The following is a 15,707-nucleotide window of genomic DNA, read 5'->3' on the forward strand; positions in this document are numbered from 1 at the left end:
GGTCAGATTTTAAAAAATCTGAAAATATTTTTATCGTAAGGTTCAGACTATTTCACATAAGAAGGACTATATGCGCTTGTTTTTTTCTTTTGGGCTGAAAGGCTAAGAATGCGGTTGGTCCATCTAGCCACTATATGCGGTCCGATTTCGCCCACTGTGCACTGTTTTGTGATATATCTCTGCATCGAATTTCTTTTCAGGAAATGTTCTGGAAAATCTTACTAGAACTGCACTTTCAAGCCAACTAACTCAGCCAAGAATTATATTATTTATTATTAATTTATAAATCAAAATATTTGAAGTTTATCCCATCGCACCTAAAGCACCATAGAACTGAAGTACTAGAATCTTTAATTTTCCCGCCAAAATCTCACTCTCTCTCAACGCCACTCTTCCACGCGTGCGCCACCCACAAACTTGCACGCAAGTCGCCGAGTTTGACCCCCAATTGAGCGCTTGTTGCTCTCGCGAGAGTCCATCGCTTCGTCACCGGTGTGTCGGATTCCCGAGGCCAACCCAAAAGTCAACATGCCCCCGTCGTCGCGTTAGTCACTCGTCGAAACGCTCCGAATGCGGTCGCGTGTGTGTTGGTGGTCGTCCACGGGTCAGGAAGTTCCGTTTTTTTCGGCGGGTCCAGTTTTTCGGAATAATAAGAGCAAGATTTGCGGATCGCCGCGCGGGACCGCGGGTGTGTGTTTGTGATGGTGGGAGGGGGTCGCCGTGCAGTGCGAGTAGCATAACTTGCAGGCGCGCACTGGTGAAACTTCAAGCCTTTTTACTGTCCTGAGAACGCGCAGTGCGGGGTGGCGAGATGATTCTGGGCCTCAATTTTGGGTGGCTGGTGTGAGTGCTGGGAAAAGAAAACAACCCAAACCCGCAGGAGGGAGGGGGTGGCGCCACCGTCAGTTTTTGCCCCAAGAAGTGACATAACCAAAACCAAAACCATTCCGGAGGGGTAGAGTGTGGAGTGGCGCTGGAAGAAGTGGTTCCGGCGAGAAGGTAGTTTATGCCGTAGAAGCTCACGCGGAAGGTCGTCGGCGCGGGACGTGACCTCTCCAATTTCGGCGGATTGTGTGAGTTCGACTGGAAAGCCGAGCAAGCAGAGGAGTCGAAAATTTTCTTCCGAGGAAAAGCTTGGGATGAGGGAAGGAAGCTGGAGCAAAAAGTGTGCGAAAGTTCAAGCCTGATGGGAATAGATAAGAAGGAAGGAAGGCAAGTTCATAAATGTGAAAGAGGTCGTCGTAATCCGATACACTTTTGGCAAATGTAGAGATTTCTGATTTCGGAACTTGCCAAGCTTAGCTCCACGTCGCGCATAGTTGTCAAAGTGTGATAAAAGACGTGAAGTTCACCAAGGGAGGAAGCCAAAGTGCGAAATCGTGAAGAGAGAAAGCAAAAAAAATATTGGAAAGTTCCACCCAAGTGTTGCTAATTTGGGATTTGTGATTGTTCTTGGGAGGAGTTTTCACACTTTCTAGAAAGAAGAAAAGTTTCAAAATACCGAAGAGAAAACGAAAAAAAAAAAAAACGAGGAGATTGATGAGGGTGTGTTTTAGTCGGAAGAGTGCTTGTGCTTTCCCCCTGGGGGAACTCGGTGTTGGCACAAGGAATCAACATCAACGCGCAACGTGCTTGGCAAGCGAGAAAACGTGAAGTTCTTCGGGTGGAAACGTCTAGCAGAGAGAGCAGTTCGAGGAACATCGAGAACAGTAGCAGCAGAACGATCCTGGGAAATGTAAGCACAGACAGAGAATAACTTTGAGATGCATGTATTTACGATGGGCTACATAGCGGATATTGCGGAGCTCGGTTTGGGACGAACAGCTGTTCGTGATGGAAAATCTTCTCAATGTAAAATGCATTATTTCAGGAGTTTATTAAAAAGTTTTAGCGAACGTCGCTGGGCACTCAGTAACGAAACATGGGGAAAGTTTTATTACTCCAAACAAATGAACGCTTTTGAACTATACAGAGCATCTGTTGGGCGGTTCAAATTACACTGAATTACTTGAATCAATTCAACACAATGAAAGAAACAGCTTTCGGAGGGGTCAAATATCAGGCATCTTCTTCCCAAGCTTTTTTTTTCAGTTTGCTGAAAGGTTAAACACATTTTGTGAAAATTGGTGAAAACAGCAAACTGGATGGAAATAGGACGGAATCCTTAACCATGTGAGAATTTTAGCCCTTCGATTTTTTAGCCAATACGGATAGCAAAACTTGGTATCAATACAGTCTTGACTCTATTATCGAAATTCCACGAAAAAAAATTGCTGCAAAATCTGTTATGAAAGGTTACATTTTTTGTATGAAATCCACTATGACAGATTTTGATATATTTTTCCTATGGGTGTATGTAAAGAACAGAAGAAACTTGCACATTACAACTTATGGCCTTTCTGCAATCACTTAACTTAGAATTTTCAAGTTGTTTGGACTACCTTGGTTCAACTACAATCAACTTTAGTTAGGTTGTTACGGAAGCAATCTACAAGATGGTACGATATCAATCAAACATCTAGTTGTTTAGAAAAATACTTATAGCCTATTTGCAAACAACCTACGCATTACAATCAGCCTACTCATAACTGTCACTTCTGACCCTGTCAACATAGGGGAAATATACTCATTTTAAGCATAATAAGCGGTCTTGTTTGAATGATGCTGGATAATCTGGAGTGTTCCTTGAAATATACCAAAACCAAGTACACCAACGAGTAGAGCAACTTTTTGTGAACATTTCTGTGTATTTTCACTTTTATTGAAAATTATGCTATTCCTTTTACAAGCATTTAAAAAAAATATTTTCCAAATGCATTCTAATCAGTAGAGTGCATTGGGCCACGCCCATTTTCCTATTTTCAGCTTAGTTCTTTTTTCATCCAAAAAATGATGAAATTTTAAGCGAACACTCACGAAAAGTAGCATTTATAGAGAAAATTTCCTGGCATCAGTGGCTCACTCCAACAGGCGCTAATGGTGGTGTTGGTGGCCACCCTTTCTTCTTTATTTGCCTTCGCTTTTCGCTCGATTTTCTTCAGCCTTCGATTGGAATGGGTCGTCAAAATCTAAACGTCAAAAGACTTGGCGCGTTTGTTTTTTTGATGGAGCTTGCTAATTATTTACATGTTTCGGGATTGTTTTTCAAGTAAGTGACTAACTAATGTGCAAAAGAACATGTTGCCGGTGGTTGGAAGATATTTTATATCTTATGTGCTGCTCAAAATGACGAGAAATGGTCTCGCAAAATAGAAATTATGATCAAAAGTGCATTAAATATGATCTTTTCGGCCAGTAAATTTGCGTGCCTACTTGAGGCGGTGCTGTTGCTGGTAAGTTTATAGCCTAAATAGTATTTTTGGCTATAATCGAGCATCAAACTCTTCATATGAAGAAGATAGGTGTTTGATTAGAAAGGGTATATTTCCCCTAGTCAATATAATGTTGCCAAAAAATCGTAGCAAACTGGGTCCGATATTTGATTGACATCCTACAACCTTGGTGATTGCTTCCGTAGAAAGTAAAAACCAAAGTTAAGTTGATTGTAGATACCTATGCCATCACTGCCGTTATCTGTAATCAATTTAGACAACTTGCTTGGTTGTCATTCGTTGCTATGCAGCTGTTTAACTTTGATATACATACAAATATCAACTTTGCGATTTTTTCCATTATAGAAGATCTGATTTCTGATTCTGGATTCAAATTGGAAACGCTACGAACAATTTTCTATGTCAGTTTTAAATTTTAAGATTAAGTTAGTAGGGATATTGAATTGTTTGGTCCTAATAATTTTTTTAGCAAATTTGGTTCAGACAAATCGATGCCTCTGTGCTCTCTTGTACTAAGCTTGCTGGGATTCCTACCTAGTTAGCATAAGAGAGCATAGAAGCCTCTTTTTTTTAATTAAAAGATTGAGTTCAATAAATTAATTTTATTCTTAAATATTTCCAAATCTGCACTGATTTTTCTATTTAATAAACACTGCATCTAATTAAAATGTTTAACGGTGCACATCAACTAGACCATCGGTTACATTTTTGATTCATCCACCAAAGTACTGTCTACAGATATATATACAGCAATGTTCGTCTGTTTTGACAATCAGATTGTTGCAGAATTGGGTCCTTAATTTCAACAATTTTGGAATAAGATGACAACAACATCCTTTGTTGCTGTGCACCCTTTAAATTGTTTATTTTGTAGATCGTCAAAAATGAAGAAACGGAATCGACGTAACACCTTATAATGTGGCCCTCTTAAACCTTGCGGTTTCGTCTACGGTTCCACAGGCGTGTATCGTTCTTTTTGCGACAAGACTCCGCCTCCCGGGTCTCCTAAGTGTGAAGGTATGGGCACGGGGAGAGGGCACCGAATACCTATATTAACACTTAGAATTTTTTGCGTCCGCCTCGGGATTCGAACCGGCGACCTCTGGATTGTGAGTCCAGTGCGCGGTCCGATTGATCCACACAGGCAGACACAAAATGAAGAACTTAATGGATAAAAATATTGCTTAATCCACCTTAAGGTGGTTAGTGCCTTCCCGATACTATTATACTTTTATTGCACTCATTGGAAAGGTCTTTTGATTACACATCTAAAGATGGGTAGCATGATTAATAAGGACATCATTTTAATCAAAATATCTGAGATTCGGCATCAAAAAAGTGTATAATAACCACTTAAGTGCTCATAACTTTTGATAGGGTTGTCAGATCTTCAATGTTTTGGACTCGTTAGAAAGGTTCAATACCTTTTCAATACCTTTCTAAAAATGTATATTAAGACGGGTTTTCTAACAAAAACCACCCTTTTACAATCTTCTTAAATGTAGTCATGATCGTTTTTTAGCATAATTTTTGAAGTACTCAACTAAACTTGCTGATTTTAAACAGAGACTTATGGGACCCCAAGACGGATCGAATGCGGAGATAATCGAGTGACAATTTTTTGTCCTCCCGCCTACACACATCCAAACAGACATTTCGTCAGCTGTGTGCTATCTTGTGACACACGACCATTTAGTACTTTTAGAGAAAATCGATTTTTAAAGTTTGATGATAAATATTTTCAAAACTATGAATGGTAGAGCCAAACTTTTTGAAGCAATCGGTTCGTATACTATCGCTTAACAAACGCTCCAAGTTTCAACTTATTTGGTTACACCAGTTAAAAGATACAGTAAATTATGTAATTAAAAATCTGAAAAGCACGTGTCACAAGTGTGCTTCGAAAGTGAAATTGTACTACGTGTCACAAGTGTGCACAGAATTCCCATACAAACTAAAATAAGCTCAAATCAATGGTTTAATCGACTTAATCAGTATATTTTCAAAAACAAAAAATTACATTGCCTTCAGAAAATGTGTATCAACATAAATTTGTGAAAAACAAGCAAAATTTTCCACATTTTCCAACAACATGTATGACGTGTCACAAGTGTGCACGATCATTTTGATGATAAATTGGTCTATGTCACAAGTGTGTATTGCGATATCCGGAAAACGGAAGCGAGTATCCAAAATCGGGTTAAAGCATCTTGTAGTGTTTGTTAAGTATAGCAAAACGTCATCATTAACTCATTTTCGACCAAAATGGTCTATGTCACAAGATAGCACACAGCTGACGATTTGCTCAGAATTTGATTCTGAGTCGATATGTATACGTGAAGGTGGGTCTAAGAGGTCAAATAATGAAGTTCATTTTTCAAGTGATTTTATAGCCTTTCCTCAGTAATGTGAGGAAGGCAAAAACAGTGGTATTCTCCTACTATATATCTTAGGATAGGTGATTTAAAAAGTTTTGGCAACTGGTATATCTGTTGGTATCGGGGAGACATAAGTACTTAAGTTAAAAAATCGTAACATTGCCAGCGACCATGGACCACTTCCTTATTACAGTCCTAATTCTAAAATTAAAATATTTTCTTTTGAAAATACTGTCAACATCGATATATATTTTTGCAAAGTTATGAGCATTAGAATTTTTACAAATGTTTTTTTTTATTCAAATGTCAATATCATGGCTTGTAATTGCAATTTTAGTATTTTTATACCCCCCCCCCCCCCTTCTCGAGTCGTTGGACATAAAATGCAAAAAAATATTTGCAACAGCCTAATATATTTTAATCAACACATAATACAACTTTACAATAAAGAGTGAATCTTCCCTCTCCTACTGAAAGTCTTATCATTTGTACAAACTATGAAGAAAATCCATTTGATTGATGGAAAAATTTTGGTCAGATTTGGGAATTTGATGCGGTAAGTTCCTATTGATTTTTATGAAGTTTCGATAAGTAGTTCAAAAGTTATGTATAAAAATGTGTTTTCGCCTATATCCGGATCGCACTTATAAGCTTGTTAACTATGTCATCATTCATCATCCGACCCATCGTTGGTTAGGTTATCGAAAGACCTTTTCAACGAGTCCAAAAGTTTAAATATCTGGCAACCCTGCTTCAAGCTATGACCACTTAAGTGATATTTATGAACTTAGTATCCTTTATATTTTTATTATTTATTCCGGATCTAAAAAAAGGTGAAATTTGTGTCCGAATCCCATTGTTGGTTATTATGGTTAAGAGTGAGGAAGGCACCAACCCACTATGGGGTTTCAGGCGGCCATAAATCGAAAAACCGACATACTCTAATAATTTTTTTGGTATTTTTTTTCGAAAATAAACATTCTGACTAAGAAAAATCCAGAGTTTGAAAGTTGTAGGTTCAAAATTCACTGAATTGCAGACCTTCAAAGGCAAAAATGGTAAGAAAAAACATGTTTTTTGACAAAAAAAATGATTATTTTTCATAGTTGTACTGTGTAGCTGGTTATGTATTTTTTCCTGCATAATCATATATATTCAGAAAGGTAATTGATTCAACTTTTCAATAACATTTAACAAAACACACTTTTACAGGCTAAAAAAAATAATAAAAATCAAAAAAGATGGATTTTTATTCAAAATTTAGTTTTTTTCAACTTTGTTAATGGAGTACTTTTTTTGTGTGCATTTGTGCGATCTGAAAATTTTGCAGCTTAAAATTTGAACCATGTCCTAACTTGTCTCCAAATTTCAAAGTGCACTTATGTGCACTTTTTGAGTTATGCCATTTTGAACATTTTGATTCATGCAAGAAAATTAATGATTTCGCGTATACGCTTGGTTAAAATCACATTCTTTACCTGCGGAGGCAGAAATGACGTACCTGCTATGTATGTTTTGAAATTGATTTGATATTCATGACTTTGTTGGTACTTAGGTACATTTAATAAAATTAGAAATTCCTATTCTAAGTATTTTACAGAAACGATTCGTCGAATATTCATATCAGTTCGAGGTTGTGTTCTTTTGAAAGTATGGATAATAATACCGTAGTGTCCCTGTACGATATAACGAAGCACTATTCTGAAAACGTGAGAACTGCTTTCGAGTATATTTGTAAGAATTACAACATTGCAGAAGCATCACATGATCAACTCAGGGAAAACCCACAGAGGAAAAACTACGCATGTTGTTCTGTAGCTTCAAAACGAGATATACAAAAGCCAATAGAAGAAGTTCATATTTTAAGTAATCTAACGACAATCGGTTACATAGTGATTTTGATTTAGAAGAATTTATCGTGGAAAACGTGAATTTTGCAAGTGGATCAACAAAAAACGTGGACGAGAATCCATAAAATAAACCGTCTAAAATTCTAAAACACCGCAAAAATCAAATTTTAATTGGAAGGGGAGGATGGGGGGTCTTCAAAGAGAGGTGGATTTTAACTCAAGAAGAAGGGGAGGGAGATTGAACTTAAATCAGAAACTTTAACATAGCATAAACCGCCATTCCGTGCATCAAATAGACAGAGCAAGAATATTAAAATTCACCACTTTAATGCATGTGGCCTCAAATATATGAAAAAATCGAAAATCAAACTTTTTTTTGGAAAAATATCAAAATTCATTTGTTTTCATTATACTAAGTACAAACAACACAAAAAAGTCACAAAAAAGCAAAAAAATATTTTTGGCCGCTCGCCTATATGGAAATACCCCATAGTGCAACCATGGGTGGTTTATATAAGTTTATTTTTATTTAAATCGACAAAGTAAACATAATTCTGTCACTTGGTTCAACTGTGAGAACTATGTGTTACGGAAAATTGGCATGTCGCTAGAACGAAAAAAAATAATTTGAGGGGCGATAGTGGTCTTCAGAGTGGACGAATCTCTTTTCAGTTTTCGGCAAAGTTGTTTACTGAAACTTAAATATCTTGAAAGTACTTCAAAATTCCTCAAACCAAAAAACACAGATTTTACGAGTTAAACTTGGAATTGATTACAGTTAGCCTGTATACAATCATTATGCTCTGTTATGGACGCAAAAATGGTCAAATTTTAGTGTAGCGTTCACAAAGCATCAAAACAGTATCGATAAACACAATAGTTTAAATCGCTCGTTACCTTATGACTTACGGCTCTTACTCCAGTTAGCAGCTAGAGCACCAGTCATAAACTTTTCTTGTATATACCTTGTCGAACCCAACCGGCGGTGTGGTGCACGTGCGAAAATGTTGGAAACTCCGCTTGCAAGAATTCCAAATTCCACTTGGCACCAAGACGACTCGCCCCGGTCTCAAATTCCCAGCGCTGTTTTCGATGTTCGTTTTTCCTCCCCTCAAAGAAAGCAGTGCTGCCAGACTGAGAGCCTCTGCACAGCAGCCAGTTTCAATGTGGTAAAACATCTGGTTTGATTTGTGATTGCTTCGCAGTCCTTTATCCCTTATTTCTCTCGGTGGCACGGTGCAGACCCACCCCGAGGCGTGCCAGCCAGAACATTACCCGGTGGGAATTTATTTCGAGTGGAATTGGAAAGTGATTTTGGATAGTTATTTTTATGTGCAAAGTTAGTGTACGAGGACGACGGTTCTGGGAACGAGATTTCGATTGTTTGTAGCAAATCAGGGGTCGAACTTTGTCTGAAAAGTTTGCCGAATAATGCTCGAGCAAAGTGATGTGATTTGTTCTGTGAAATCTGCTTAATTAAACAAGCATTGAGCTGTTGAACGTGAGTTTTTGTATTTTTTTCGGGTTGAGTTTTTAAGACAAATTTAAAAATTGAAATTTTGTGGCTTTGAATAGATGTTCAATTAAAACTTTCCCAGAATTAAACTAACCCATGAGATTACATTGCATAAATTAGTATTCATCATTTTTGCTAGCTACACAGCTCATCACAGCATGTCCAAAGTTTGCAAATTGAGTTTGTCCAACTCGATCTGCATGCAATTTGCACGCATGGTTGTAAATTATAACTCACCATCGTAAAATCCCCAACAATTTAGTTTGACTAACGCCGCTGCTGCTCGCTTCCAATCAATTGCCATAACAATGAAATATTCATTAAAATGTACGTACACCGTACACACTTTCCCGCTGGAAGCAACTACACCAAACTGTGTTAATTAAACTTTCCGCCCGGCGACTGCCACTCGAATTCAAGGCCTCAACCCCGCTACGTCAATTTGTTCTTATAATTAAACGCGTACTTAAATCTCCCCCCATACCGTCGATCTAGAGTCGTCGATAGCATTGAGTCCCCCCCAAAAGCTCCGCAGAAAGCATCAACCAATTGAGAATTTCCCTAACCCACTCTTGGAGCGCGGGAAACTTTCTCCTGGCACACAGCGTGACGCCATCCCCACCCCCAACCAATTTAGCTTTGGGGGGGAAAATCTCTTCAGAATCCACAAAATATATGAGCTCATAAAATTATCTGCTGCCAATATAATTTGCTGGCACGCTTACCCCCTTCCACTATACTTTCCGAGTGAGCTAATCGGTTCCGAAAAGTTTCGTAGGGCTAGGTCCGATTGGAATCGGAACTGTTGGTTTCTAATGTATAGATATTCCATGCCTGTCCAAAAATGCCTGAGCTCGTGGAAACTATTTTGAAAATTAAACAAATTAGATGACACCATGTTTGGAAATGTCACTTTTCCGCCTTTTACCTTCCTCACTTAGGAAAGGCTATAAAATCACGAAAAATTAACTTCTTAGTCAGACCTCTGAGATCTATAAATATTGACTCATAATGAGCAAAAATCTGTCTGTCTTGAGTCTTAATTTGATATTATGACCGATTATTTGGCTCCTCTAAAAAAAAATCTCAAGTTTATTTCAGCGTTTTGGCTGTGGTGGCAAAATAAAAGGAGAACCCCCCCAATGTTATTACATATTTGGAAAGATAATTGATTTTCCTACAAAGAAATATCATGTAGAATGAACCATAAAGTACCTGTGCTTCCCCTGAAATGAAAATGTAGCGTGACGGGACAACATCGTAAAACAGGACTTTTAAAAGGCACATTACAACAATCGCTACAGTTTTGCCACTTTGATTTTGTAAAACTGTTGCTCTTCTACACATTATCACAAATTGAAAAACGAATCTTTTGCTTCTTGATCTGAACAAATTGGTTGAAATTTGAGTTTTTGCCAGGCATATCTTTGCGTGACGGGACAACGAAAGGAGCAGATTTATGAAAAAAACTCCTCTCCTATTCAATGGCTTGCAGACCATATTTGCTCAATATTTCTGGCTTTTAAGGTATGAAAACGCATTCAAAACACATTGGAATTATTGAATAAAAATAAAAATGAAATCTTCCATGTAAAAAATAAAAACACACTGAAATTGAAAAAAGTGACATTTTGGTGTAGCTTCGCTAAGAATCGGTCTTATCAAGTTTAGTTAAGCACTGCAAAAGTTTTGCTGTAACCATATGACCATATGAACGAGGTTCGGATGAAATGGTTTTGATAACACTAAGTTTTTCAAGAACTTTCATCCCTGTCAAAGGTTAACCCTTTAACGCCCATGGTTACTCCAAAGCACCACTAATTTTTAACTTCAAAATAATATAATAATATATATACCATTCCATTTTTCAACCTGCACTGCTCTATGTAGAATGGTTTCGTCAGCCATTAAAATTTCATCAATTTTGTTCAATTCAGTGTCTAGTAATAATGTAAAGCGTAAAAAATCTGGGTGGGAAGGGGTCAAGTTCTAAGTGTTTATTATTTGTTGAGATATTATACTACGACAAACAAACAAACTCGCACTTTTTTACAGTTTGATTGCTTTGTTTGTTTGTGCGAGTTTGTTTGTTTATTTGGCATAATATAATACCCCGAGGGTGTCACCCTGTGTTGACGGTTCGAAGTGCGGTCGTGGAGTGCTCTAAATTATTTCGATTTTTCGCAAGTTTTCCGCGATAGAAGTGTTTTCTTTTTGGTGGAAGAGTTGGATAAGAGTAGTTGCAACGTCGATAGGGTGGATTTTGACCTCAGTTTTTGAGATTCAATGGTTTTTGAACGAAAATGTTGCGATGAGACGCGGTCAATTGTCTTATTTTATTATTCTTGATCGTCTGACGGGAGACGAAACTTATCTAGTGAAGTTTTTGTCATTGCGCTAGGGGATATGACTGCAACTGTGTCATCCTCCCAAATTTTCCAATTTGAGTGATGATTCAAATCCAGAGTTTTTTTTTTGAAAAGGACCAATAAACTATTGTCTTTCATATGTTTATAGGACCTAATAAAAAAAAACTCTAGAAATTGTGAGCTTCGTTTAAAGTAAATGTGGTAGTGATCCATCTCACATTAAGTTTTTACAACTGGCTGTTGTTAGCAACTGGCAAAGGAAAAATTAGAAAAAAAATTGCCATCGTCTTTCCACATCCGTACCACAGTGTTTGTGTGTAGTGTACGAGGGTGTTTTCGTGAGGCTGGCCTAGCGGATACACGGAGCAGACTTCTTTGGATGCGATCGGCTCGGGGAGCGAGAGACAAGGACGCAGGCTGGAGAGTGTAACTGCGAGAGAAGAGCCCAAGCCATTCCAGCTGCTGCTGAGTATCCTTTTCAGAGTATCCTTTGCAGGGAATTCCAAATATTTATTTCTTAAACGTTTCACTATTTTTTCCACTTTTCTAAATTTCGTTTATTCTTCTCTTCTTTGTAGTTATTTCTTTTGAAAGTATCGAACTCCTCTTTAAAATTTTCTACTCAGTTTTTCTTACTGTAATTTCTTACAATCTCTTTGTTTCTTCAACTTAAAAAATGCTTTGCTGTACTTTCTACCTTATATTAATTAATAACGTATTATTTTTCAGCTGATAATGAAGGTAATTGACTTTTAAAATAATGCTATTGATTATATTCATTTATTATATTACATTTACTTATATATCATTACACTAAACACAACTTTCACAACAATAATGCAAAAATAAATCGGAGCGTTTGGTACGGTATGTCCACGCATCCCTCCTCCCCTGTAGATTCTGTGAAATGTGATCCGTTCTCAGAATCCTCTCTGCGGTAAACACAACGTAGTAGGGCTGGCCGCTTTAATTTTTGTAATACATTTTCGGGTGTTCTCGGATGTACTGCAATTATTAATAATGACAAGAAAAGTGCTTGGGGCGTAATCTAATCACAAGACTTTCCAGCATGCTTTCATCGGACTGGCTGCGTTTGTGTTAGATTAGATTATTAGATTAGATTATTTGGCATAATATAATACCCCCTTTATATGCTTATTCATGACTGGATATCAGATATTTTGATGAAAAGGATGTCCAGATGTGAAATGCGAACCTTCGTTGGATGTGTTTGACGACAGATCACCAGATGAGCATTAATTTTCAAGATCTAATAACCCCTGCAGAAGATATGAGCACTTAAGTTTTATTTATACTTTTTTATGCCGGATTTCAGATTTTTTTTTAACAAAATGAGGTTCCGATCTACCATGCGATCAGACCGAGAATTAATAAAATATGAAAATCTGGAAACCCTATCAAAAGAAAAGAACATAACAGTGACTCAGTATATTCGATTTTTTCGAACAAGATTTTTTTATTGCATTTAGGCCCCCAATCGGTCTCAAATTTTAAGGGATTGGTTTGAGGCCAAAAAACATCGAAAAAACTTTGTTTTGGTTTGACATTAATATTTTTAAATTTTTCCATACAACGACGAGCCAGCCTAGGGAACTCAGTTATGCGAACTGAAGAGCAATGAAAAATGCTTTTTAAACTTAAAATTATGAATTTCAATGAAAATCTCCCATGGAAATCCGTGAAACTGCACGTTATTCAATGAAAAAAATAAAAATAAATGAAAATCTTGCATTTAAATTGAAACTTTAGATTTGCATGTATGCAAAATTTAATATAAATAGCATTGAGATACTATATTACTATACATCGTTTTAGTTGTTGTTATATCTGATGAAAAAAAACAATTTGCAAATCTGGCAACCCTGTCAGCCATTTGTTATTGTTGATATTTCGATGGCTCTGTGCTCTTTTGTACTTAGCTTGTTGGAATTTCTGTCTGACAATATATATCGTGTCAAATTCTAATGAAAATTACTTTTTAAAAAAATTACTTTATTTTGCTTTTTAAGTTATTTAAATGATTTTGCCTAAGTAACCCTGTCTTTTGTTTTGTTTCTTGAAGTTTAAGGTGAAACAAGAAGGCAGCGCCATATTGAAACCACGACTCGAGTTTTTGGAAGCGCCTTTAAGGAAAATGTCGTAACTTACGATGTTCTGTTTTTTTGCACACACTAAATAGGTTGATAGCAAGCACTTTGTCGAGTTCAGAAATCGATTTAAGTTGTACAGTTCAAGAACCGTACTGTGGAGTACCAGACTGCGTATTAAAATTAAAACTAAAGAGATGGGAATCTGATATGGTAACGAAAAACTGTAATGCCACAATTGATTTCAGGCAAACAAAACGTTTCATTACACCTGATGTAAAATCCGTGAAGGTGTTATTGAAACTTAGCAAAAAAAAACTTAAGAATATATTCTGGCTTAATGACGGGTCATTGCCCTTGCAGATATTATTTAAAAAAGCTTAACGTGAAGACTTCCATCATTGCCATGATTTTTCGTTCAAAGATATGAATTTTGCGTTGCCATCAATATTTTGACAAAATTCCTTCTACAAGTTGTTCAGAATAGTGCCCTACACATGCTGATACTTTTGGGTAACGATTATCCCATTCCTTGTAAAGTTATTGAAATCGTCATTAATCAATGATTGCCAACTAGGAAGGCAAAATGTAGTGATAGGAGGTGGTAAAATAGGCCAAACAGTAGCAAAAACTAAAATAAATGCAAATTAATATACTAAAAATGAAACAAGAAAAACGTAAAACTAGAGAAGTAAAGTTTTTCGTTGAACAAAAGTTGCGCAAAATTAAAAATGACCTTCTCAACACGGGGAAATTAAAAAAAATCGAAAAAATGGGCAGAAGAGGGTTTAAATGCATTTTACACTAGTTCAGTTGTTTTGCAATCATTAGTTTTAAATAAATGTAAGATATGACGAAAACAATTTTTTTTGCGATACTCAACATCGAAAATTTCCATTAATTCAAAATATTTTTAAATCAACCCAAACATGTTTAAACTGATTTTAATCACAGGGGAATGCATTTAAGATTGATTTCAGCTGATTGCACTTAAATTTCCACTTGAAGTTTTGAAGTTTTCTGAAAAAAAAAATGTTTTGCCCCCTAATTTTCAGCCCAACTTTGAAGGGTAAAAAATAAAATAGTAAAATTTGTACCAGCCTAATATTGGAATCATTTTTTTATGTCTCAATATTCAATTTGTCCAGATTCCAAAACGAACCAATCTCTACTTATCCAAAAGAAAGGGGCGAGCCCCTTTTTCGGAGCACAACTACACTACCGTGAATAGCTCTCTCTCCCGGCTGCGATAAAAGTCAAACGAAAGACAAATAAACTAGAAATTCAAATCGGTTCTATTTCAATAACCCCTCCCGTTTGGGCTCCCCTCCTCCACAAAAGCTTCGAAACGATCAAACGGGATTTGAAACGGTTCTGGGAGTAGTAAAGTGAGTTTAGGAGGGGGTTTTCCCCCATAGTTTCATATCAAATCATCATCCCCCGGGAAGTGAAAGAAAAACAACTCAATGTCTCAAAGCTTTAGTGCAGGTAACCCCCCGTTCGTTTGCTCCCCACTAAATTGGCTTACTGTTGAATGGGGAAGAAGATAGGGCGGGTGTGCCCAGAGACAAAATACAGTTTTGCGTACGAAACTTTCCCAAGTGGGGGTGGGACAGAGGGTGAAGAGTCCTGAAAATGGTTTGATCGGTCTCGAAAATAGTATAAAAGTTTTGTGACTGAATCATGACGGTTGGGAAGTGGGGGTGAGGAGCATTTTATGACCGGAGATACAAGTTGCCTATAAAAGTGAATGCTGTTATCGCAGTTGAAAGATTAGTTGCATCCCTCTTTGGAAGGGGAGCAAAACTTTGTGGTTTTGTGTCCTAGTTTCGGGTGTGTATGTGAGGAATGCTTTATTGCAGTGATAGATGGGACTTAGTTATGCAACAAATAACTCATAATTTGTTGGTGGGAAAACTACCCTCAAATTTTGTTTATTTTGCTTGGGTCGAAAATAGGGACATAGGTCGAAAATTGGGTCCAATTTAGGGACATTCACAATACTTTTTATTTGAAATTCCTGTAAATCAACCAAAATCTTATGTTCACCTCGTTTAAACACCTACTCACATTTTCTAGTAGTCCATTGACGCTGTAACACCTCAAAAACAGGCAGTCAACTCGGGAATTGTGTTGAAGTAGCGCAATAATTAC

General features: G+C 37.0%; 1 protein-coding gene across 2 annotated transcripts in view; it reads left to right on the top strand.

Moving 5' to 3' along the window:
* The first annotated feature begins 597 nt into the window (after nt 1-597).
* The window catches only part of LOC120418116 (uncharacterized), a 152,250-nt gene continuing 137,140 nt past the window's right edge, over nt 598-15,707 (top strand). For both annotated transcript variants that reach the window (XR_008212154.1, XM_052708310.1), the window contains exon 1: nt 598-1,735. The gene's annotated coding sequence lies outside the window, so the exon portion shown is untranslated. The remainder of the gene's footprint in view (nt 1,736-15,707) is intronic.

Source organism: Culex pipiens, chromosome 1, assembly GCF_016801865.2.
Source record: "Culex pipiens pallens isolate TS chromosome 1, TS_CPP_V2, whole genome shotgun sequence".
NCBI classification, from domain to species: domain Eukaryota; kingdom Metazoa; phylum Arthropoda; class Insecta; order Diptera; family Culicidae; genus Culex; species Culex pipiens.